Source organism: Amborella trichopoda, chromosome 4, assembly GCF_054954075.1.
Source record: "Amborella trichopoda isolate Santa Cruz 75 chromosome 4, AtrichopodaSantaCruz75HAP2 v2.0, whole genome shotgun sequence".
In the NCBI taxonomy this organism is placed as follows: domain Eukaryota; kingdom Viridiplantae; phylum Streptophyta; class Magnoliopsida; order Amborellales; family Amborellaceae; genus Amborella; species Amborella trichopoda.
The window spans coordinates 51,284,061-51,309,663 of NC_142339.1; the positions used below are offsets into that span (position 1 = coordinate 51,284,061).

At 33.9% G+C, this 25,603-nt stretch overlaps 1 long non-coding RNA gene across 2 annotated transcripts; it reads right to left on the reverse strand.

The window, feature by feature from the left end:
- Positions 1-8,274: 8,274 nt before the first annotated feature.
- Positions 8,275-25,014, reverse strand: LOC105420503 (uncharacterized). 2 transcript variants are annotated; one of them, XR_016054721.1, is made up of 2 exons: positions 24,709-25,014; positions 8,275-8,663 (listed from the first exon to the last, which is right to left on the reverse strand). It is a non-coding gene; the product is annotated as an uncharacterized LOC105420503 (long non-coding RNA). The 2 variants fall into 2 exon arrangements; XR_016054720.1 differs by having other exon boundaries at positions 8,275-24,214.
- Between the last annotated feature and the right edge of the window lie 589 nt (positions 25,015-25,603).

Genomic DNA, 25,603 nt, shown 5'->3' on the forward strand with positions numbered 1-25,603 from the left:
TATTAGGCCCACAATCAACTTTAATTCAGGATAGACTTATCACAGATAGTTCTTTGATAGCATAGAGTGCATACATTTGAAGTTGATTAGCCAAAATTCAGGGGTAGTTATTAAACTAAAAATGGAGAAAGCATATGATAGAGTTGAATGGGGGGTTCTCCTAGAAATAATGAGGAAGCTGGGTTTTGGGGAAAAATGGAGAAGTTGGATCTTTGGATGTCTCCCTTCTGCTCATTTCACTGTTTTGGTTAAGGGTTCTCCCACTTGATTTTTTAGAGTGTCGAGTGGTTTAAGGCAAGGTGACCCATTTTCATCGTTCTTGTTCACCATTTATGCCGAGTGCTTCAATTTTATACTTAAAAATATAAGGGTAAGGGGGTACTTCAGTGGTTTTTCGATTGTCGTCTCTGATATTCAAATTTTGCACCTACAATGTGCAGATGATACCTTGATTTTTTGTGATGCAGATGCAGTGTAAGTTAGTAATATTGCCACCTTTTTCAATATTTGTGAGGTGACGATTAGTTTGGCAAAACATCATTGGTTGGTATCAACAGTAGTGAAGAGTTAGTTCAGGTTTAGCGAAGGCTTTGGCATGTAAGGTGGAACATTTCCCAATCACTTATATGGGCTTGCCTATTTCGGATAGAAGATTATCTATCTCTGCATGGGATTTGGTCTTTCGTTGTGTTCAAAGTAAGTTGGATCTCTGGAAGCCAAAATATATGTCTTTAGGTGGAAGGGCTACCCTGTTACAGTCGTGTTTAGCAAATCTGTCCTTCTACCAAATGTCTTTCCTTCAGATGCCTGCAGCTGTTTGTAAGAAAATAGAGAAGATGATGCGAGACTTTTTGTGGGGCTCTTATGGTGATGATAGAAAATACCATCTCTTGAGATGGGATAGAGTTTGTACCCCAAAAAGTGAAGGAGGTTTGGCGATCCGGAGAGTTAAACTAGTAAACCAAGCTCTATTATGTAGATGGTAGTAGCGAAGTCTCTTCTAAAAAGATCATTTATGGTTTAAAGTTTCAGATGTAAAATATGGAATGGATAGCCATGGTATGTGGTTAGGAGTTGGTAGGGGTAGAAATGCATCTTTCTTTTGGAAAGCTATTGCTCGATGCAAACCTCTCATCGACAGAAGTATTAGATGGATAGTTGGTGACAGTTCTCACATTTCCTTTTGGTATCATAAGTGGGGTTCTTTGAAGCTATTATTTTATGACCTTTTTGAGAAGGTTACCAATCCAAATGCCAAGGTTGTTGACATTTACGATAGAGAGGATGACCATGTCTTTTGGAATGTGAGCTTACCATATAACAGGCCGAGTAAGGATCTTATTGTGCAACTATCTTCCCTCTTGAAAATTTTGAAAGGTGTTTATATTTCGTCTGCTTCAGATGATGAAGTTATAAGGGAGGAGGGAAGTGATTGGGTGTTTTCAATTAAGTCTTGTTACAGACTTCTCTTCCATGATCAATGGAGGTAGGCAATACCTCAGTTGTCTCAGATTTAGAAATGGTCAATACCTTATAAAGTCCAGATCTTCATTTGGCTTGCTGCACAATATAATATTCTAACAGTGGATAATCTTATCAAGAGGGGGAAAATTCTTCCAAATATTTTGTTTGATGTCTAAGGAATATCGGAAAACTCGACGTCACCTTTTTCTCCATTGCCAAGTTGCAATTAGAATTTGGCAATGGTTTTTTGTTATGATGGGTATTAATATGCCTATGCCCCAAAATCTTCTTGGTATTATAACAAACCTCTCTATTTCTGGTTTACCAGAGGTTAGGAGAGTTATTTGGAAGATAGCTAAGTGTATTATTATGTGGGAAATCTGGCTAGAATGTAACAGACGAACTTTTGAAGGGGAATACCTTCCCTTTGAAAGGTTTTTTTCTAAAAATCAAGCATTTCCTTTGGTATTGGCTGGCTGCAACAAAGGAAGGATGGAGAATATCAGAGGTGGATGTTATGATATAACTTCACAATTTGATGTCTTTGGGAGGATTAGGGCGATGATTGTGTGGTGTCCACCTCCGCCTGATGTGTTGAAGTTAAATTTTGGAGGGAGCTCACAAGGTAATCTAGGGGAATTATTGGGGGAGTTGTTCGTGATTCAAATGGAGTTGTCTTTCTATCTTTCACAGGTCCAATTGAAGAAGCTACTGCTAACTTTGCTGAAATGGCTTTTCTTTTACAAGGTTCTAAACTTCTTTATTCTAATTTTCGGGGCAGACCTTGTATTGTTGAGGGGATTTTGCAGAACGCCATTAAATGGTGTAAAAAGGAAATAAAGGTTCCTTGGGAACTCAAATCTCTGTCTCTTTCTTCCCTTACTATTTCTTATGATGTAATCCCGTTCGGGTAACTTCATTTTTTAATAATATTCATGATATTTGTCAAAAAATAATAATTTTTAGAGTGATTTATGTAAGGACCTTAATTTTTTTTTCTAAAATACAAAATGCTCCATTTATGGGTGAAAATTACAAAGAAAGTGGGCCAATCCACTTTTTAAAATTTTTTTATCAAAATTACCCCTTGGTACGAGGACATCCTAGGACCAAATTTTTATTTTTATTTTATTTTGTTAGTGGGGCATTGCTATAAACCTTCGGGGCATGGCCCAACTAACAAAAAACTAAAAAAAAAAATTTAAAATTAGGACCAACCATCTTTGTAATTTGTACCTATAAATGGATAATTTCATATTTTAGAAAATATTTTAAGATCTGTATGTAAATCACTCAATTTTTAGTATCCTCAAATATTTTAAGATCTGTATGTAAATCACTCAATTTTTAGTATCCTCAAATATTTTAAGATCTGTATGTAAATCACTCAATTTTTAGTATCCACACATGAGATGAAATGATTATTGTGTCGTAGTGCACATATTAAATTACAGGAAGTTTCCATCGAACAAAAATATAGTAAATCATAAAAAGCAGAAGAATACATAAATGATAATAGGCGTTGTTACACCATTTTGCCATAAAATGCAATAGACATTGTAGTAACGATCACTATGCAATCTCTTCCCTTATGTAAGTTTCTCCGCCAACTTTTAATATTTCCAGGATTATAGCTTAATTGGTTTATCAAGTTAAATATATTTTAATCTCTCTCTCTTTATATATATATATGGGATAACATGCAATTGCCCTCTCTTCTTCACCAGGATTTGGGAAGGTCAAGTCAAAACATTAAAGTGGGCAAGTCCAAAAGAAATGAATTAAGCATCTCACATTCATCTCTCTCTAATGACCCATCACCCAACAAACCTCTCTCTCCCTCTAGACTTGTTTGCAAAAGCTCTTCTTTTTCAAAGATCATCTCCCTACATGTGATTGCACTGGTTTGAAATGGAATCATGTCTTCTATATGTGGCATATGGGAAGCACTCATAATCCTAACAGCCTCTTCACTTTCCATTGCAAATATGGATCTCCCCACTCGATGAGGCCGTGGCTTGACCACTTTTAAAGGACCTTCAGTTATGGTTTGTGGGTTGAAGCCAGGTGAAGAGTGTCCTCGAGGGTCTACCACTTTTGTTGAACTCGCATGCATAGGTTGTGACTTTGATCTCGATGCATGCTTCCTTTTAAGGTAAGTGTTCCAATAGTTCTTTATCTCACTATCTGTCCTGCCTGGGATTGTTTTGGAAATCGATGACCATCTGCAATGCAATCTTTCAAGATTGTCATACTATACGGTTGCTCATTTGTTAAGTTATAAATCATCCCAATTATAATCACCCATAATAGTTAGATTTGAAGTTTTAAGGCTAAGGATGTATCATAAAGTTTGAGAACCCTTTTTTTTTTTTTTTACTTTTAATGAGATCAATGACACATGCCAAGACTCATCATTGCACATTAATTGTTCAGAATAGCATTGAAAATATTGTATCCAAGATAAATAGTCTCTTTGTTTTGTTTTTTTTGAAACATTAAAAGCACAAGTTTGAGAAGTGTGCGATGCAATGCGTGCGGGTGCAAGCAAATTATAGCGTAAAAAAGCAAACCAACGAATGCCCGTAGGCTTTCGATCCAGCAAAGATACGTAAGCTTTCGAGTTATAGTTTGCTTGGCGCTCCAGATGTGAAGAAAAAAGAGTGCGCTAGTGCTACGGAGAAAACAAAGTGCATTAGCGGTCAAGTTGGCTTTCGAGCCAGCTCGGACACGTAGACTTTTTAGGTGAAGAGACGTAGGTTTTCAAGCCAGTGAAGGCACGTAAGTGTTTGAGCCTATGCTTGCTGGCTTTTTGCTCTTGCGAAATGTTTGAGGGCAAAGACTAAGATAATAGTTTGACCTTGCTACCTACCTACCTGTTATCAGGACTTGGATGCTAGGAATTCTTAAGCTCATGGGAGAAGCCAATTGATGGAGTCAAAGAGCCCCGAAGAGGCAAAGAAGGTGTGAGCTCTGTCTCAGCTATGGTTCTGAACGAATTGAAGGAGTTCCCACTATGAGGACCATCCTGGGCTAAGATAGAATATTTGAAGCTTAGAAGGTACTACCAAACAAGCTAAAAGATACTCTGACTTAGATAGACCTGTGAGAAAATAGGCTATAGATTGAGAATGAGAATTCGACTAATGACGTAGAGGTGTCAAGGAATGGATTTGGAGTAATTATGCCTTGATTGGAGTGAGCCAAGGTGAAAGGTCAATAGAAAAAGAGAATCTAAAGTGTATAATGAGGTTAGAGATATGGTTTGAAGGGGGTCCGAGAAAATCACATGTATAGAGAGTGTTGCACATCCAGTGAGAATAAGCACCTTTTATTTAACATAATTTGAAGCTTCGCTTTGCGCAAAGAAAACATGTGTGTTAGCTCTCAAGTACGATTTTGAGCCAGTGAAGACATGTAGGCTTTTGAGCCGGTGAAGACACGTAGGCTTCCGTGCCAGTGGAGACACGTAGGCTTGCTTTTTGGCTTTTTACTGTTGCAAAAAGTTCGCGGGTAAATAGTTTGACCTTGCTACCTACCTGCAATGCAATGCCATAGTAGCGAGTGCTTTGACCTACTATAGAGACATGGATGCTAAGAATTCTTAAGCTCATGGGGAGAAACCGATTGATGGAGTCAAAGAGCTCCAACGGGCCGAGGAAGGGGTGAGCTCTGTCTCAGCTATTGTTTGAATCAAATGAATGAGTTCTGATTATGAGGGCTTGCTTGGGCTAGGATAGATGTTTCGAAGCTTAGAAGGTTTTGCCAAGCAAGCTAAAAGGTACTTTGACTTAGATACAACGGTGAAAAAGCAAGCTATAGATTGACAGTGCATTCTAATGAGGTGGAGGTGCTAGGGACGTGATTTGGACTAACTATGTCTTGAATGGAGCGAGCCAGGGCTAGGGATCGATAGAAAAAGAGAATCTAAAGTGTATAAAGAGATTAGATATATGGTTTGAAGGGGTTCCGAGAAAATCACATGTACAGTAAGTGTTGCACCTCGAACGAGAATAAGCGCCTTTTATTCAACATTTTCGCAAGAAGAAAACGGAAATAGGCTTTTGAGCCAACATAGACATGTTTAGAAATTATTTTTTTATCAAAGAATGAAGCAAACCTAGAAAGCATGACCAATGGTTCATTCTATGATTACATGAAGAATTCAGTCACTTGAGGGTGCTAAAGCATTTGTTTCGGTGCGGGCCCTTACATCTGCACCTCCTATTTAATTTTAATAGTTTATGCCTGACCCAATATGGGGTTCAAAATTGATCTGCATTGTTGAAACTAATGAACATTAGATGTCCACGGCTGATGCATATAACACTTTCCCTTACATGAAAAAAAAAGAGTATTTGTTTGAAATTATTCCACAATAACGTAACGTTTTTTATTTGATTGGGAAAAAAAAGGGTTTTCATTTTATTTTCCCAACAACTATTCGTGGAAAAATGAGGAGGATTCTTTTGGAAACTATTCAAATGCTCAAGAGAATACTAAAGTCAATAAAGGATTGATCTCCTTTATGTGGCAAAGAATGAACCGAAGTGTAAAAATTTGTGTGGCAAAAAATGTCCACAATATAAGTTGACATGCTTATACAAATTGACTCGTTGGATATAGATACTTCTCTAACATAGATTTATTTGATTATTTGGAAGCAAAGAAATTATGGGAGGTATTATTGTTGTATAGTCAACTTAGTTTTTTTTTTTTTTTTTCTTGATTCATAATTTTTTTTTAAAAAAATGGTACAAGGAACTAGTGCTGGGCTAGCAATCTAGGCCCAAAATGTGCCATGCATTTTCTCTTATTCTTTTCCCTTTTTTTTTTTTTTTCTTTTGAGTCAATTAGGCCCAGCCCATCCAAGATTGGAGCTAGGCTCGGGGCTCAAACAACGCTGGCCCAATATGGACCGGGACAGGACTTGGGCTTGGCTTGGCCCAACCGTTGCAACGAAGTTTGAAAGTATCCCCATGCCTTAACAATTTCAACATGACCACCTGATTTAAAAGGGTGAGGTTTTGGTTAGTGTGCGGTTTTAAACAGTTGCATCTCAAAATTTTCAAAAAACTCTAATCCCGAACCCAAAAGTAGTGGCATGATGCGCTTTTGAGAGTAAAACTTGGTGTTCATGCAAGTCTAATGTATCGTAATAAATGATGCAAGATGGACAAATTTTGACATCAAATTAGCCAATATTTTTTTTTAAAAAAAAGTTAACGTTTGTTGAGCTGAAGATGATAGATATATAGAGGATGTGAGTCGGGACATATTTTTCCCAAGGAAAAGTATGTGATGAGATTACTTACCTTTTGTATAAGGTGGTCACAATTAATATTGACCATTGGATATGATATTGGGTGGCTGCATTTATTTCATTGACCCAGTTTAAAGGTCAAAATAAATTTTATCGAACTTTACGTCACATCCAAGCTATCAGATTTCACATCGGATGGTTGTGAGTAATTGTGACCTCTCTATACTAAGGTAAATAGTCTTATTGTATACAATCCGTTTTCCCAATGAGATTTGGGTAGGGGTGGCAATGGGCTGAGTGGCTCGATCAAGGCCCTTAAAAACTATAGAATCAAATGCAAGAAAATATGAACAATATGCATATGTTTTTATTTCATATAATATGTTCAATATCTTTTAAATTCATTTTGCAACAGTGCGATCACTATTAGATTGATAAAGTGGCTGATCATGTCAACGGTCATTACTGATCATGCCATGTGATTGTCGGGTTTTCAATAGTCACAATCTAACGGTTATCAACCATTGAAAAACAAATCAACTGCTGGCACGTGCCTATGTTCACTTTTCATTGACATAACATTTGGGGGTTTCCTTGGATAATGGCTCCCTTATTAAGCACAACATTCACAGTTTAAAGACTTGATGGCATGATCATCTACGCCCTTATACATTGATTTTCATGGTGAAGTACGAATGTGGTCCTGTAGGACTGGTCACTATAGACTACTCACCACAAGAACTACTCAGACACTGATATTCATGGCGAAGTACGAATGTGGTCCCGCAAGAATAGTCACCGTAAGAACTACTGCGGTCCAAAAAGAAATCCTTTTGGTTGTGTTTGATATGAGTGACGGAATGTCTACATCAACAAGCTCACCCCTCTTTCGCGGTGGCACTTTTAAAACTTTTACTTTGTTTGATGTGGATGGAAACTCCGAGTTGCCGATACCAAACAAAGGAAGAGGGTTGTGATAGGTAAGACAGCCACAAATAAAAAAAGAGGGTTGTGATAGGTAAGACCGCCAGCATAAAATTGTCGCATCTTGATTTATGTAGCTATCTTCAAGTAGTCAGGATAACACTAGGATGATGATAATGACGACGACATTGTTTTATGCGGTTGGGATCCTGCCTCTTGCCTCATAGTTAGAGCGTGAGATGACCTCAACACAAAGTTATGAGGTTTGAATGCCTAACTAACATTCCAAAAAAGAATATAATAGGAATGATGAGATGTAGGAATGGATTCTATCCAATGGTTTAAAAAACGGATCGGTAATCCAGATCGGACATCCAAAAAACCAATCCGGATCGGCGAATCGGCGATCCGGATCTGGAATCGGGTGAATCGGTCAAGGTAAAGCTTAAAAAAAATCCGAAAAAATTATTAAAATTCATTATAAATATTATTTTTTAGGAATTCAATAAGAAATGAGGGTACTCCATTAAGAATTTTCATGTTTTTGAATGAATATGCGAATATTGATATGTTTTTTCCCTGCATGAACCGCCATTCAACATTTAATTTACATCACACAAAAGGAAAAACATAGAATTATCATAGAATAAGTATATCAATATACATGGACTACAATAAAGCATAAAATTAGTAACATATGATCTAAAAATAAAATGATAGACGACGTTATTGTTCTTCTTGGTCACGCTGATGCCATTGATTGAATTCGTTTAACAATTCATTGATTCGATTTAAAAACGAATCATCGATATTAGCAGGCGTCTGACTATTCCCAAATCCATGAGTGTTAGTGTTTTGTTGTATTCCCAATCCAAAATCCCCGAAGCTTGTCCATCCTTCATGCTCACTTGCACTGTCGTGCTCATCCCTACACTGTTGCTGTTGGGACTCGATATGTGAATAATATGGCTGGGATAGGGTGGCCTCAAAATCATCATCTCTCTCATTTTCTCTTTGAATAATATGGATTAAAAAAAAAAGTAACAAATTTTCAAAAAAATCGATCATGGATTAAAAAAAAAAAATCACAAATTTTCAAAAAATTCTATCATGGATTACAAAAAAAAATTCGATCATGGATTAAAAAAAAAAATCACAAATTTTCAAAAAATTCTATCATGGATTACAAAAAAAAATTCGATCATGGATTAAAAAAAAAATCACAAGTTTTAAAAAAATTCAATCATGGATTACAAAAAATTCGATCATGGATTACAAAAAATTCGATCATGGATTACAAAAAATTCGATCATGGATTACATAAAATTCGATCATGGATTACAAAAAAAAAAAAAAAACATAAAAAAACATAAAATTCCATCGTGGATTACAAAAAAAGAAAAAAACAATTCGATCATGGATTACAAAAAATTCAATCATGGATTACAAAAATTTCAATCATGGGTTACAAAAAACTCTATCATGGGTTACAAAAAAAACAAAAAACAAAAAATTCGATCATGGATTACAAAAAAAAAAACAAACAAACATTTCGATCATGGATTACAAAAAACAAATAAACATTTCGATCATGGATTACAAAACATTTGATCATGGATTACAAAAAATTCTATCATGGGTTACAAAAACAAAAAATTCGATCATGGATTACAAGAAAAAAAAACAAACATTTTGATCATGGATTACAAAAAATTTGATCATGGATTACAAAAAACTCTATCATGGGTTACAAAAAAAAACAAAAACAAAAAATTCGATCATGGATAAAAAAAAAAAAAAAAAAAAAAAAAAAATTTCTTTTCTTCCGTACGGGACTCGTCGATTCCGTACAGTGAATCGTCGAGTCACTGTACAAAATCGTCCGGTTCTCTCTAGAACCGGACGATTCCCGTTTTTTTCACCGATTCGAACAGTCCATGGCGATTCCCGAGTCAAACCGGGCGAGTCCTGTTCGACTCGGCGTTTTTTTAAACACTGATTCTATCTTATGATTTTATACAAGTTTTTGGTGAGTTCCTTGAGTGATTTTTTTGGTGTAGGTTTTTGGGGTTCAAAAAATACATATATATATATATATATATATATATATATACCCACAAGGTAGGGCATATTATGATATATTTGGTGATAGAACATAGTGGCCAGATATATAGGCTAGGAAATTTGGTGTAAATATAATCATGATTTAAAAATGGTATAATAGGTATTTTCTTTGATATGTTATATGTGGGAAAGGAGGGTAGGATGTTATATTTAGGAGTCAGGGACTCAAATGATAGGGCAATGATTTGAACAATATTGATGGCTTCACGGAGAGTGATTATTTGAAAGGGATTGTATATCATGACACCATTTACTTTTAGTACAAGGAGGTCACAATCATTTTTAGCTAGTCGATATAAAATCTAAGAGATTGAATTGTATCACAATATTGAGAAAATTTATTTGGGACTTTCTGCTTAATCAGTAATGTATCTTCAACCACCCAATGTCACATCAAATGGTCAATAATGATTGTGACATCCTCGTATAAAAAATAAATGGTCTTATATAATACATTTTTTGAGATGCATGTCTTGTGTCGCGACTATACAAAAAGGGCTCTTAATTTTGATGGATTTAACAAGATCTTTCCCCCACCTAAGAAACTCTCCACTCATAAATAAATACCAATAGATAAGGTCCTCATAAAGTACGAAAAGTATTAAGGGTCTACACACGAATGTGGCAGTAGCTAAATAACGCAAGATGCATTGACACTTACATGGTGTCATTCGGTGCCAATGCATCTTGCGTTCATCAGGAAAAACATATGCCACAATAGCTCAAAAAAAATTCAGACTCATGATCATCATCACTGTTGAGATTAGCAAAATCTAAAATTTTGGATCCACAATCTATTTTTAAGATGGTTTTTGGAGAGAAGTAGTATAAACATAGGTGAGTTGGTTGATTCACCAAATACGGTTTTTTATTATTTATAGAGACATCTCCATCAAATATATGAAGAGAAGACGCAAAAACATAGATGAGTCGGTTGATTCACCAAATACGTTGCTCTCCTTTTTATTTATTTATTTATTTATTTATTTATTTATTTAATGAATACGTTCCCCATCCGAAATCAAATATATAAAGATGAAATTTAGAAGTATATACATGATGTAAGTCGACTGGGTCCTTTGGAGACATTGTTCTCTCCATCTTCCCAAGTATACACAATTTCAATTTTAATGGTTCCACCTTAATCAAATTGGGAAGATCTTGTTTTTGGGGGAAAATGGATTGAATATAGCTACCATAAGGTGTAATTACTGGGCTCGGGCTTGGAACATCGGCTGTGCTTGAGTTAGTAACTCAAGCATAGTCTGAGGGGTGTATGAGCTTAAAAAAGGAGTAAAATAAAAAATAAAAACAATTTTTCCAAATAAAAAAAAAAAGTAAAAAGCACATTAACATTCCATGAAAGATGGAACTAATATAGAAAACATGGAAAGAATTGATTATAGCCGGTAATAATTTAAAAAAAATCCAAAAAGGAAGAAAATTAAAACAAAGGATAAAAAAAACTCACAAATCATTGAAAAATATCAAATATAAAAAATATTTATGCATTAATTAAAAATAATAATTTTTTATAAATTTTTATAACTTTTATATAACTGAGTTTGTGCCTTAGAACTCTTACTTAGCAAGGTGCTGACTCTGAGTTGACTCACGAAAATTAAAATCATTTCAATTTTCAAATGAACCTGGCTAGATTTGAGAACAAGAAAGGTTTTCTAAAAGATCTCGTGTGAATGTACCAGAGACCCATCTCTTTGCTTTGGCTAATGTTATGGTGATTATAATTCACACTCCTGGCATAAATATATAAGGTTATGAGTCACAATTACTTCTAACCGTTAGATATTAAACTGGATGACATAGGGCATGTCACAAAGTTTGAAATTATTTTTTTGAGTTGGGTGGGTAAAGTGGAGATGTATATCAGGTGGGCAAAAAAAAGTTGTATACGACAACTGTAATACGAGCCATACTTAATGGGACAAAATGTTGGGCAGTCAAGAAACAACATATCTATAGGATGGGTGTAGCTGAGATAATGATGTTGAGATAAATGAGTGGTAAGACAAGAAAGAATAGAATTCGAAATGATTACATTTTAGAGAATTTAGGTATAGTTTTAATAAGTTATAAAACAAGGAAAAATAGACTTAGGTGGGCTAGCTATGTGCAACGTATATCTAATACAACATCGGTTAGGAGGTACGATTTGGTTCAAGTGGGAGGCTCTGAAAGGACAATTGGAAGGCTTAAAAGGACATGAATGAAAGTAGTGGGAAAAGATATGGTCACATATGGACTTATTGAGGGTATGACTCTTGATAGAACATAATGACATAGTAGAATTCATGTAGCCTACTCCAAATAGTTGGGATAAAGATTGGATGATGATGATGATCCATATATCTCGATGTTGACATGATCTACAATTTAAGGTGTCAACCTCATATAAACTTTTTCCAGTAATCTTTTTGTTTTTGGAGCATTATAACGAAGGACCACAATTAGGAAGTCAGGGAATAATAATATATCCACGAATCAGACGAACCAGAATATCATTAATAGATCGGTTTTGTTTCAAAAAATTAGAGAAAAAAATAAGATAAAATATAGATTGTCAAAAAATAAGTAGTTATGGAATCGTGAAAATATTTCGGAATTGTTTGAAAAAAGCAGGGTAAAAAAAGTGGATACGTAAAGAGGACATAATATAGGATTATGATTTGTAGTTATTGTGCCTTATAGAGTGTCATTAAAATAATACTTGACAATTTACTCTTTAAATTTCTTTTTTTTTTTGAAAGGAACAATTTATTCTTTAACTTTCAATAACATGAACAATGCTTACTCTGTTGTTGCAACATAAAACATATCATAGATTATTTGGAGCACAAAATAAAACAACTGAAACAACAACAATAATACTTAACACAAGAACTATATTAGTAATTAACAATAACTATAAACCAACGTATATAATTGTCGTTCAAAGAAAAAAAAGATAAAAAAGAGCCTTGGCATGGAATTGCAGTTAACTAAAATAAAACTCAGACCCAAATATATATAAAATAGTTTTCCATCTATAATTTACCCCAATGAAATAAAAAATAAAAATATGCAATGAATCGAACTTCTTTGTGCATAAAGAAAGCAACAAAATGCTCAAAAAAATTTGAATCTCGTACTGAATTCTTAGCTCTAGGTTAAAAAAAAAGAAAAGAAAAAGATTGATTATTGGGTTATACATTGCTTGTCTTTTTTCGCACACTTGTTTTTAAGGGAACTTATTGGTGAAAATTTTGTCGAAATTTTACTCTAAATGAAGATTCTTAAATTTACTCCCATTGTTGATGTATTTGTATTTAAATTAAAATTCAATAATATTAAGTTAATGAAGAAATAAATTTATAGAGAAGAAGTTTTTTTTGAAATTTTTTAATGATCTTTTGAGAAACTTGGAGTTCTTCACAGTTTTTAAGAAAACATAGATCTTTTTTAAAAAAATCGTGTTTTAAACGGAGACTTGCTCTTATGCAAAGGACCATACTTGTTACCGAGGAGCCTATGGAGCCTAAGGAGGAGGTCCACTTCGTCAGAGCTGAAGTTTCCATGCTTGATACAGGGCCTAAGGTGGTTCTTCCATCTTAGCCTGTAGCTCTTATGGCACCTTCTTAGCCCTGCCATCACGAAATATTTTACGTTGAAAATATTTCACTCTCTTTTTCAACGTAAAATATTTCAATCTCTGCTTTTTGTTTCTTTTTTAGCAAATTATGGATACTACTCAGGGAGTTGATTACCATTTCATGTCTCATTTATTCAAAATTATGATCATCACCTTTCTATTTTTTTATTTATTATTTATTATTATTTTTATTATTATTATTTTATTAAGTTTTCCCTCTTAGGCAATACAAACACCAAACAAATGGAGAGTTTTTTCTGTTTTTCTTTTTTTATATATTTTTTTTATTTTTCTATAGATTTTTTTTACTTTTTATAAGTTACCTTTCTGGCAATACAAACACATGACAAAAAGCTTTGCGCACACTCAATTGCCGGACCGCTCTTTCTCCTTTTTACTCACCGTAAGTGTTTGATGTTTGTATTGCCGGACCGCTCTTTCTCCTTTTAAGTACCTTTCCTTTTCAATTTCAAATCCCACCCCTACTTCCTCACCTACACTTTCTACTCATCTCTTCTCTCTGTGGAAATTTACCCTTTTACGGTAAGAGAGGCGGTACAAAACCTTGCTTTATAACAACCGGAATTGAAAGGTAGTGTAAAACCAGAAGACCCATTAACCGAATGGAATGGCATTCTTCAAGACTATAGAAAGGGTGACAGAGCGATTTACATGGATCATCAAAAAATAAAATTGAGGAGGTTATTGTCAAAAAGCTGTATGGTCTTCAAGACCACACTATATCATTGTAACCCTTGTTACATTTTGTATTTCAAATGCAATAAAGAAATACTTTTGAATTGATACTTCCTCTTTACCCCTATTACATTCTTTGCTATTTTTCGATCAAATTATTATACAACACTTCCGCAAATTTCCAATATTTGCTATCAGAGCCTGATTCGTGCTTCCTAAAAAACTCTTTTACCTATGGCATCAACTTAGGGCATGAATTATACCCAAAATCCAATACCCATCTTAGATGGAGAAGATTACGACTCAGAGTCTCCAAATGAAGACTCTTTTTGTCTCACATGATTTGTGGGATATTGTTGAAGACAGTTATTTAGTATCTGAAGATGCAGCAACACTTGATTCGTGGTCACAAGCAAAGCAGAATGAATTCAAGGAAAACAAAAAGAGAGATGCAAAGCCCTTCCCTTCATCCAGCAAACTGTAAGTAAATCTATCTTTTCTAAAATAAAAATTATGTCAAAATCCAAAGAAGCTTGGGATATTTTGAAAATGAATTTCAGGAAGTTGTTTAGAACTTTTTTACCAGAGTTGTTGGAATGATAAATCAGAATAGATGTTATGGAGATGATATTTCTGATAAAAAAATTATTCAGAAAATTTTGAGAAGCTTGCATGAAAAGTTTGACCATGTTGTAGCTACTATAAAATAATCAAAATATTTATCTGAAATTTCATTACAAGAATTAAGCGGGTCTCTTGAAGCACACGAGCAAAGAATGAACAAATTTTCAAACCAGAATATAGAGCAAGCTTTTCAATAAAAAATGACAGTTTCAAAAAAAAAAAATATTGAAGAAATAAAGAAAGGGGGCATTTCAAAATTATCAAAGTGGTCGTGGAAGACAAAATTTTTCTAGGGGCCAAGGAAGAAGAAGAAATAATTTCAATAGCCACAGAAATCCATATGGAAAAGATAAACCTAAATTTTACTATATTATTTACAAAAATATCAGAGCATGAATCCAGAGATTGCATATATAAATGTCAAAAATGTAGAAACCCCAATAATTCTTACAGAGATTGTAGGTTTCAACAGAAACATAGTAATACATGCCATATGTTTTATCTATGTATGAATGTTCAAAAGAATTCACATGATATTTGGTATCTGGATAGCGGTTGTAACAATCATATGACATGAAATCGAAGCAGCTTTCTTGAGATAGGCGAAAAAGTCACTTTTCAAGTCAGGCTCGGCAAGTTCCAAAATGTTGAAGAAAACGGATTACATTAAAACCAAACGGAGGAAATCCTAAATTCATTTCCGATGTTTTTTATGTTCCTGACTTGACTCGAAATCTTTTGAGTATTGGTAAATTAATGAAAAAACAGTATTCGGTCAATTTCAATAGAGATGAATGTGTGATTTTTTATAAAAAAACTAAATAGATTATAGCCAAGGTGAAAATAACCACAAATAAGGTTTTTCCTATGGCGATGTTGTAATGTAAAAATTATGCATTACGTTTTGAAAATATTGATAAATCTTACTTGTGGCATTTAAGATTTGGCCATTTAAATTTTCAAAGTTTGAAATTGATGAATAAAAAAGGTATGCTAATTGGACTATCATCACCAAATAAAGAAAGAAAATATGTGAAGGGTGTATCTATAGAAAATTATATAGATTGCCATTTTCGGAGTCATCTTGGAGATTAAGTGCTCCATTGGAACTGGTTCATGCAGACATATATGGACCGACCAAAAAACTTTTAATAAGAAAATATATTTTCTTTTAATTGTTGATGATTACAACAGAATGATGTGGGTATATTTCTTGGCTAAAAAATCAAAAGCATTTTAAGTTTTTACTCAGATTAAAGCTGATGTAAAAAAACAAAGTTTTTTTCCATTAAAAGCCTTGAAAACAGATCGAGGAAGAGAATTCACATCAAAAGAATTTTGGAATTTTTGTAAAAAGAATGGAATCAGTAGAGAGTTGACAACAATATATGCACCACAACATAATAGAGTAGCTGAGAGAAGAAACATAACAATTATCGAAATAGCTCGGAGTATGTTGAAAGGTAAGAATTTTTCTAATAAATTTTGGGCTGAAGCCGTCTATACTGCTATCTAAATTTTGAACATGTCTCCTATAAAATCCCTAAAAAATAAAATACCTTTTGAGGCATGGTATAAGAGAAAACCAAAAATTAAACTCTTTCAGAGTTTTTATATGCATTGTTTATAGGAAAAGTACTTCTCAAAATAGAGAAAAATTTGATGAAAAAGGTGAAAAATATATCTTTGTTGGATACAATGAAGGTTCAAAAGCTTATCGTCTTTACAATCCAAAAACAAATAAATTAGTAATTTTCAAAGATGTTATCCTTGATGAGAAAAGTAAATGGAACTTGAATGAAAATTCTGGCTAAGAAACAAAAATTTTAGAGAATGATGATTCAAATAAAAGTTCAGATCCAAGCCCTTCAAGTTCAAGTCAAAAAAGTCCAAGACAAGGAAGTCCAAGTTCAAGTTCTTCAGATTTAGAGATGCTTCCAAGAAAAGTAAAGTATCTTTCAGATATTTATGAATCATGTAATGTTGCTTTCTTTTCTAGTGAACCACAGAATTTTGAAGAAGCGGTTAAAGAAACAATTTGGGTAAATGACATGAATGAAAAAAGTTCTATCATAAGAAAAATAATACATAAAAACTAGTAGATCACCCAAAAGGGAAAGAAATAATTGGTTTGAAATAGATTTATAAAACCAAATATAATGAAGATGGGTCCATTAAAAAACATAAAGCTCGTCTAGTGGCAAAAGGTTATTCACAGCAACCTAGAATATATTTCATTGAAACTTTTGCCTCTATTGCCAAACTAGAAACCATTCGAACTGTTTTGGCCAAACCTGCCCAATTAAAAATCCTAGTTTTTCAGTTGGATGTAAAATCTGCTTTGAATGAGAAACTTGAAGAAGAAGTATATGTTGAACAACAGTTGAGTTTTGTTGAAAAAGGAAAGGAAGAAAAAGTTTATAAACTGAAAAAGGCATTGTATGGGCTAAAACAAGCTCCAAGAGCTTGGAATAGTAAAATTGATAAATATTTTCAAAAAAATGGATTTGAAAGAAACCCAGGTAAACCTTCATTTTATGTGAAAATGGGAAAGGGAAATTCCTTCCTAATTGTATGTCTTTATGTGAATGATTTGATTTATACTGGTACATGCCAAAAAAATGTAGAAGAGTTTGATAAAGTCATGATGAAAGAATATGAAATGATTGATTTGGGAATTATAAAATATTTTTTTGAAATCCAAGTAAAACAGTCAGATGGAGTAATTTTTTTCCCTCAAGAAAAATATGTTGAAGATCTCTTGAAAAAATTCAAAATATCAAATTGCAAGCCAATGAGTACTACAACGGCAGTGAATGAAAAAATTGTCAAAATATGATGGTGCAGAAAAAGTTGATGCATCGATTTATCGAAGCTTGGTTGGTTCTTTAATTTATTTGATAAACACAAGCATAGATATTGTGCACGCAGTCAATATTATTAAAAATGTTTCTTTTTCAATAAATTTAAAAAACAACTAATTTTTTTGAAAAGTATGTCCATACCCATTCTTTAACTTTCTATAAAATTTTTTATCAAAAATATCCTTCGCAGTTCGATTGGAGCCGTAATGGTCCGACACACATCTCTCACCTCTCAAGTTGTTTTGTAGACCATCACTGTACTTATAGGTACACGATGGTTCAACATCCTTTTCTAGACCATCACAGACCATCAGCCACTATTAGGTACTGTGATGCTGTCATAGTCTATAAAATAGTATGTTCCCTCACATATTAGTAGTATGATGGTCCAAAGAACCTTGATTCATTATGGCGCTAATAAAACCGTGGTGGTCATTTTAGGACATTGAACCATGACGGTTCTATGAGTATTGTTATGTTCTTTGGTAAAAAATATATATAGAAAGTTAAAGAATGGATAAGAACATAGATTTTAAAGAATTTGAGCATTTTTCAAATTAATTGAAAAAAAGAGATATTTTTATAATTACCCTGAAACTTAACATGACAAAAAAAAGATAAATTTGAAATAATTGTCACTCGAGTTGTAAGGAATTTAAAACGCATCGAAAAAACCATAAGTGCAAGTGGCAATTCACTTTCAAGAATATCTTTAGATGCTTACACTCTATTGGATATTGGGTTTTTGTGACCATTAAAGGCTTTATGAAAGCTTGTATATAAACATTTTATATAATAAAATATAAAGACATTGGAAGTGTGGCCCTTTGTAGACCATACCAGGCAAATGCTATTTGCTGATACTCAAACTAAGCTTGATGTGTTAGGCTAGTCGAATTGAAAAACCATGGTACCTAGACATAGAACTATATCAATGAGGGTTTTGTGAGTTATTCTTTGATAAGGTTGGAGTTGTTGGGATTAGTGAGCCAATAGACTGTGTGACCCTTGTGTATGATGGTTGGCCTTTAAAGACGAGGGCCAAAGCCTCATCTTCAAACCATCACACAACATTCATATGATAGTCATATCTGAAAATCGAACCATCTTTCGAGGTGAAACGGGTATAAGTGCGAGAGATTACCCCTATGCACCATAAAGTTGTGGTTGCATCAAGTCAAGGTAATGAATTTTGGTTAAGTCTTGTGATTTAAGACGTTCGTCTATTCAAAAGAATAAGAGATGATCTTCATAAAATAAGAAAGCATGAGATTATTTTTTATATTCAATTTTTTATAAGATTAGGTTTAGAAAACTGGAGGATAAAGTTCTAGCACCTTCAATTATGATAGCTATTCTAAAGAATGGATGACTCATATCTCTCAACCCACAACTTTTTATGATCAATGGTCCAGATTTAATCTCACGAAAGATATCTAATCCTAAAAAAACCCTAACTCCTAAAAAATATATAAATAGGAGACCCCTCTCCCATATTCTCTACATATCTCTTCCTTCTCTCTCTACTCTCTCTTGAAGGCACGTTCCACTCTAAGAAATCTCCTCTTTCTCCACCTTAGGCAATTTTCTCTCTCTTCAAGATCTTCCTCGGTCTCTCTCTATCATATGATCTAAAAGGGGGTGCCACACCCCACCTAGACTTAGAAAGGGGGCACGCCCCATAGCTAAGAGAAGTGAGTTTGAGCCCTTGGCCATAGAAGTTACATATGCTCTCAAGTTGTAGGATTTAGCCTTAAGCTTTCCCATATTTAGAAGATTTGAGATTAATCATTGATCCCGAGCGCTATTGTCATTGAAGGAGGAGACTTGGTGTGCGATGTACTAAGTCCGGTTAAAGTAATCTTTAACATTTTTACTTTTGCTTTGCTTTATTTATTTATTGTGTTTTTCTTATTCTCATAAGCAATGTGTCAAGTTTTGTTTATTGAATAAAGAAGTTGTATTTAGTGGTAGCAAGTGAGAACTATTTTTATTGCTTATTTGCTTATTTTAAAATGATCTTTTATTATACTTGGACCACTGTAAGTGATCTAGTCGGTGAAAAAAAAAAAAAAAAAATTAAAATTTATATACATCGTGCTAGATCACGTTGTCCAACTTTCAATGGAGAGTTAGATTACAATAGAGTTTCTCAAGCCTATTTGCTGGTGACATGCACCCGTCGTTTGCATGATGCAAAGCAAATTATCCGCTCATGGGTCAATTGGATTGGAGAAAAATCCAAGCCTACTCATTTTCAGAATTCATGATTTTTTTAAAATTACTTGTACTTGACTCGGAATTTTTCGTGTTTAAGCGTAATTTGATAATTCATGAATCTCTTCCAAGTGTTCATGTTCATTTCTTTTGTTTGGTAACCAATCAAATTTCCACCAATGCTTTGCCGTGCATTTAACTAAAAAATTTTCTTGCAACAAAACCATAATATAAAACAAATTTCATAATTATGTATAATTCAAACCAGCGTACCGAATAATCGGGAAAAGTACTCGCCACTGGTCCGAGGCAAGTTGCATGACTCGCCCAAGTAATGATGAAACAGTAAATTACAAAAGTAAAAATAAAAGGGATTGTATATAATTGGGGTGCGGTTGGTATAGAGCATAGGCTCTAAACAATCAAATTAGGGCCTACTTTCAAATGGTGTCCAAAAATGTGGTTTCACGACTAGAAATTTTTATGATAGCCTTAAAATATATTTTAATATTTATTTATAAAGTTCAAAGATTAAAAAATAGTGTAGATCGACAGATCTATGAAAACTTGAAAATTTTGAAAATTGACGGTCTAAAAATGCGTTACAAAATCACTATTTCCAAAACTGAAAATCCATTTTTTTCACATGTCCATGTATCTTGATGTCAAGATGATCGATTTGAAGTTATTTGGGCATCAAGACAACCTCTTCTAGTGAACTTTTTGATGTAGGCTCAAATTGATTGTTTAGAGCCTCGGCTCTATATATAAACTTTTCCCTTTTACAATGAGACTATTTACCTTGTACACAAAGTGGTCACAATTACTTACAAAAATTTTATGTGATAGCTTAGGTATATCACAAAGTTCGAGAAAAATTCCTTTGAACTTTGAGTTTAGTCAATGAAATAAATGTACCTACCCAATTTCATATCCAATTGGTCAAAAGATTATTTGGTATAAGGTGGTCACAATTAATATTGACTATTGGATATGAAATTAGATGGTTGTATTTATTCTTTTGACCATGCTCAAACTTCAAAAAAGAATTTATCAAAATTTGTGACACACCCAAGCTATCAAATTTTACATCGGTTGTTTTCAAGTAATTACGATCTCCTTATATCAAAGGTAAATAGTCTCATGTATAAAATCCCAAAAAAACTAAATAAAAAGGTACTTGGTGGCCACATGCCCGAGAGAGAGCGCTGGTGGCCAAAGTGTCGCACTCTCTATCTCCTCGATCTCAAGATCTCTATCATTCTTTATAGTCTCTCTCTCTAATCTCGGGAGCTCTACCTTTTTTTCTTTCTTTCTTTATCAATTATTCGGTTAATAAAGGAAAGCTTTTTTATTTTATTTTTAAACATTCACACACAACTTTCCATTAAAGTAAAAAAAGGTTTAAAAAATATACAAGAGAAACAGAAAACCAAAATTTAGTAGACATTAACAACCAAAGAAGCATGGTTGACACCACCCTGAGCGTCTGTTAATAAAGGAAAGCTTGAAGTGATATAATATCTCTCTTCCCCTGCTCTCTCTCTAGAGTAGTTTGTGTTTAAATTTTGTAGAAAAGTATACCATAAGACCATTTACTTTTGGTACAAGGTCGTCACAATTAATTTTGAATATTAGATGTGAAATTGGATGGTTGTATTTGTTGGGTGAGTGTGACCATTAAAGGCTTTATGAGTGCTTGTAGAAATGATATAGTGGAACATGAACTCAGTGGAAGTGTGATCCATCGTGGACCATACTAAGCAAACAATGTTTGCTGATACAGGATTGAGCTTGACGAGCTAGGCCAGTCGGTTGTTAAAAACCTATGTGACCTGAGCATAGAAAACTATCCGATAAGGGTTCTAATAAGTCATCCCTTGATGAGGTCGGAATATGCTTCGATGAGTGAGCTGGAGAACTGTATGACCCTTGTGTGTGATGATAGCTTTTAGAGATGAGAGCCAAAACCTCATTCGCGAGCCATCACACAGCATGCATAATGATAACTGTTTCAGGAAAGTGAACAACCTTTTAGGGTGAAGCTTATGCATGTGCGAGAGATACACCTATGCACTAAAGGAGTTGTAGTCGCATCAGATCTAGGCGACATTGGTACGTCTCTAGGGGATAACCTTAAATCCACAAACTGAGATTACGACCCTTTAGCTCGTTGGCCAGAATTTGATGACCCACTAATGAGGCGCTACATGGACTGTTGATCATGAAAAATACTGGGTCGGTTTGATGAAGTAAGTGTGGACCGTAATCCACAGTTGAAAGTGGAGTGCCCCAACATTTATTATTTAATTCATAGATCATATGGATCATTTTCTCATCTAATTATTTTAATTATGTTTGTTTTAATTATATATGATTTTTAAAATTATTATTTTAATTTTTTCTAAATCTATGAATATTTTATTTAACAAATTTAGATTTACAAAAATAGAGATATTGATTTTATATTGATCTAAATATTCAAATTTGATTATATGGATGTCTAAAAATCATATAATTAATTTTAAGTACCGCCTAGGGTGGTACACCCCACCCTAATGAAACTTTCCTTGTGTTAGTTTAAGATTTGGCTTGAAGAGAAAGCTTTGAAGTGTTTTGATAAAGGAGTTCATAGTTCTATTAGAGGGTTTGGCCTAAACTTGTTTTCCCGGTTGAGATTAAAGGTTTATCGTTGATCCCGCGTCATCGGATGGTGGTGACTCGGTGTGAGATGTAATAAATTCGATCGAGGTAATCTCCAACACTCTATATATTTTTCTTGTCATATTTAATTATATTGGCTTTATATTCCCAAGCATAAGAATTGTGGATATTTATTTATTTTTTTAAATAAATTAGTTTAATGGCATCAAGGTTTTTAAGATCTTGGATTTGCTAGTTTTATTTTCTTTGAAGTAAGAGTTATTGTAAAAAAACTACTTGTAAGTGATATTTGCCAAAAGAAAAGAAAAAGAAAAGAAAATGGGTGAAAGAAGAAGAAGAAAAAAAAAAAATCCCCCCGGTAAGATCACATTAGTCTTTCTTTTAGTATTTATTTCAATAACTAAGCTCAACCTTCAAAAGAAATTTTCTCAAACTTTGTAATACACCCAAGCAATCAAATTTCACATTGGACGGTTATAAGTAATTGTCACCTCCTTGTATCAAAGGTAAATGTTCTCATTGTATGCAATCCCTATTTTTCCAAGTTCATGAATGAACCAAGTAAATTGTATTTTACAGCAAAAAGGATTTTGAGATATATCCAGATAACAAAAAAACACGGTATCAAATTTATGAAAAATAATACTAATCTGGTTGGATTTTTTTATAGTGATTAGGCAAGTTCTATTGATGATCGAAAAAGCACTTCCGACTATATATTCTATATAGGAACAAAAGTGATATTGTGGTCATCAAGAAAACAAAATATTATGTCTTTATTGTCAGCAGAAGCCGAATATATCTGAGCAACAAGAACATCATATGAAATTCTTTGGCTCAGAAGAATTTTATCAGACTTGCATCAAATGCAGGATACCCCCACAACAATTTTTCGAGACAACATGTCAGCCATTGCAATGACAAAAAATTCAGTATTTCACAGCAGATTGAAGCATATAGAAATACGACATCATTTCATCAGGGTATTGACAGAAACCAGTGAAATTGAGCCAAAATTCATCAACACAAATGATTAGGTTGCCGACATTTTCACGAAAAAACTTTCAATAGATAAATTTATCCAATTCAGAGATATTATGAGAGTAATAAATTAAGAGAGATGTTAAAATATTAATTATGCTAGTGCCAAATTAAAAGAAGGGGTGTTAAAATACTAATTTGTCTCCATTCACCGCCATCTCATCTCTTCTCCGAATTTTCCTTTTTACAATAAGAGGAGCGGTGCAAAATTTTGCTTTGTAACTAAGTAAATGAAAAAGTGGTGAATAACAACGGCATTGGAAAGTTGAAGGTTGTAGAAGGGCGGTGTAAAACCACCATGGAAGACCCATTAACTGAATGGAATGGCGGTCTTCAAGCCTATAAAAAGGGGTGATAGCCTACTTGCATAGAGAATTGATCCTCAAGAAAACAAAAATTGGAGAAGACTCATGTCAAAAAACTCTTGGTCACACTATATCATTGTAATCCTTGTTATACTTTGTATTTCAAATGCAATAAAGAAATACCCTCTTCACCCTATTACATTCTTTGCTATTTTTTAATGAAATTATTATACAACGTTTCCACAAATTTCGACCAAGGGAATGGCGTGGATTTGGGTGCACCATTGGTTTGGGCACCCACTTTGGGTGCAGAAGGGCTCAAATTAGGGGGCAATCGGGTCAATTCCAAGGGTATTAGGAGGTTAGAAGAGGTAGCAACCTATACGGTATTTGCATTATTAGTAAGGGGGTAATATAAAAATAAAAAAAAGGCCACAGCGGAAGGGGGTGATTTCAGGCAGATATCAAATGGTAATTGACCCCCTTTAATAATGTCAATACATAATTATTATTTTTTTATTTTTATTTTTTCTTCTCTCTCTACTTTTAAAGTAAAATGCATTTTCTTTAATGGTTTTTTTTAAAGGAACTTGTCCACGGAAACTATGACCAAATTCTGAACTCCTCCATAAACAAGCATAAGAAGGAGAGAGAGAAAGAGACTCTGCTCAAAAGAGACAGAGAGAGAAAGAGATTACGTTCAAAATAGAGAGAGAGAAATAGATATTATGTTCAAATAAGAGAGAGAAACAGATATTATGTTCAAAATATGGAGAGAGAAATAGATATTTATGTTCAAAATAGAGAGAGAGAAATAGAGATTATGTTCAAAATAGAGAGAGAGAGAGAGAGAGAGAGAGAGAGAGAGATTACCTCCTTTAGCTGGAAGAAGCCTCCAATTACCCTAGCCATTGTCCTGAAAGTATCTTCGCAAGAGCGTGTCTTCTTCAGGGCTCCATGGACCCCTACGGACCCCTGCACCTCTGTCCAAGCTCGCCATTTCTAGAGAGAGAGAGAAGACTTACCAAAAGAGCTCAACTGTTCTTTCATGGTATAGCGACAATAAAAAAGAGAGCGGCTTATTTAAAGGCGAAGGTTGAAGATATATGTAACCCTACGGCTTAATTGCATACGAGAGAGAGAGAGAGAGGAGGGAGAGATAGAGATGTGGTTTGTATTAGGCTGAGGCCCTAAAACAATTAGAGTAAGCCATACCTATACCTATAAATAGTAAGGGAATGTATACGTCCTGAACAATACAAATGATGGCCTGAAAGCTTATTTTTACCATTAATTATAAAAATTCAAAACCTCAAAAATAATGTAAATCGAGCACATATATAGATGCTTGAAAAAATTGAAAATTGGCGGCACTGATAATGCATTACAATATGCACTATTTCTCAGACTTGAGATCTATTTTTTTCACATCTATACATCTTGATGTCGAGATAATCGATTTGAGAGTTTTTAAATAGAGATGCAATCTCTTCTAATGAATTTTTGAGGTGTACTTTAATTTGATTATTTGGGGCCTTAATCTTATACAAACTTTTTTCTAAGGGTGGCAACGGGTCAAGTCGGGTCCGCAGGGCAAGAACCCGAATTCACTGGATCCAAAAATACAGTGTGGGACTTAAATCTGGACCCAAGCAGATCTGGACTCAGACCCAAATAAAATTTGGTTCCAAAATATGGACCCAGACCCGACCTATCATGTCCAACTTTTTTTTTAATCTAAACCCAAATTGGATCAGGTCAACCCCTC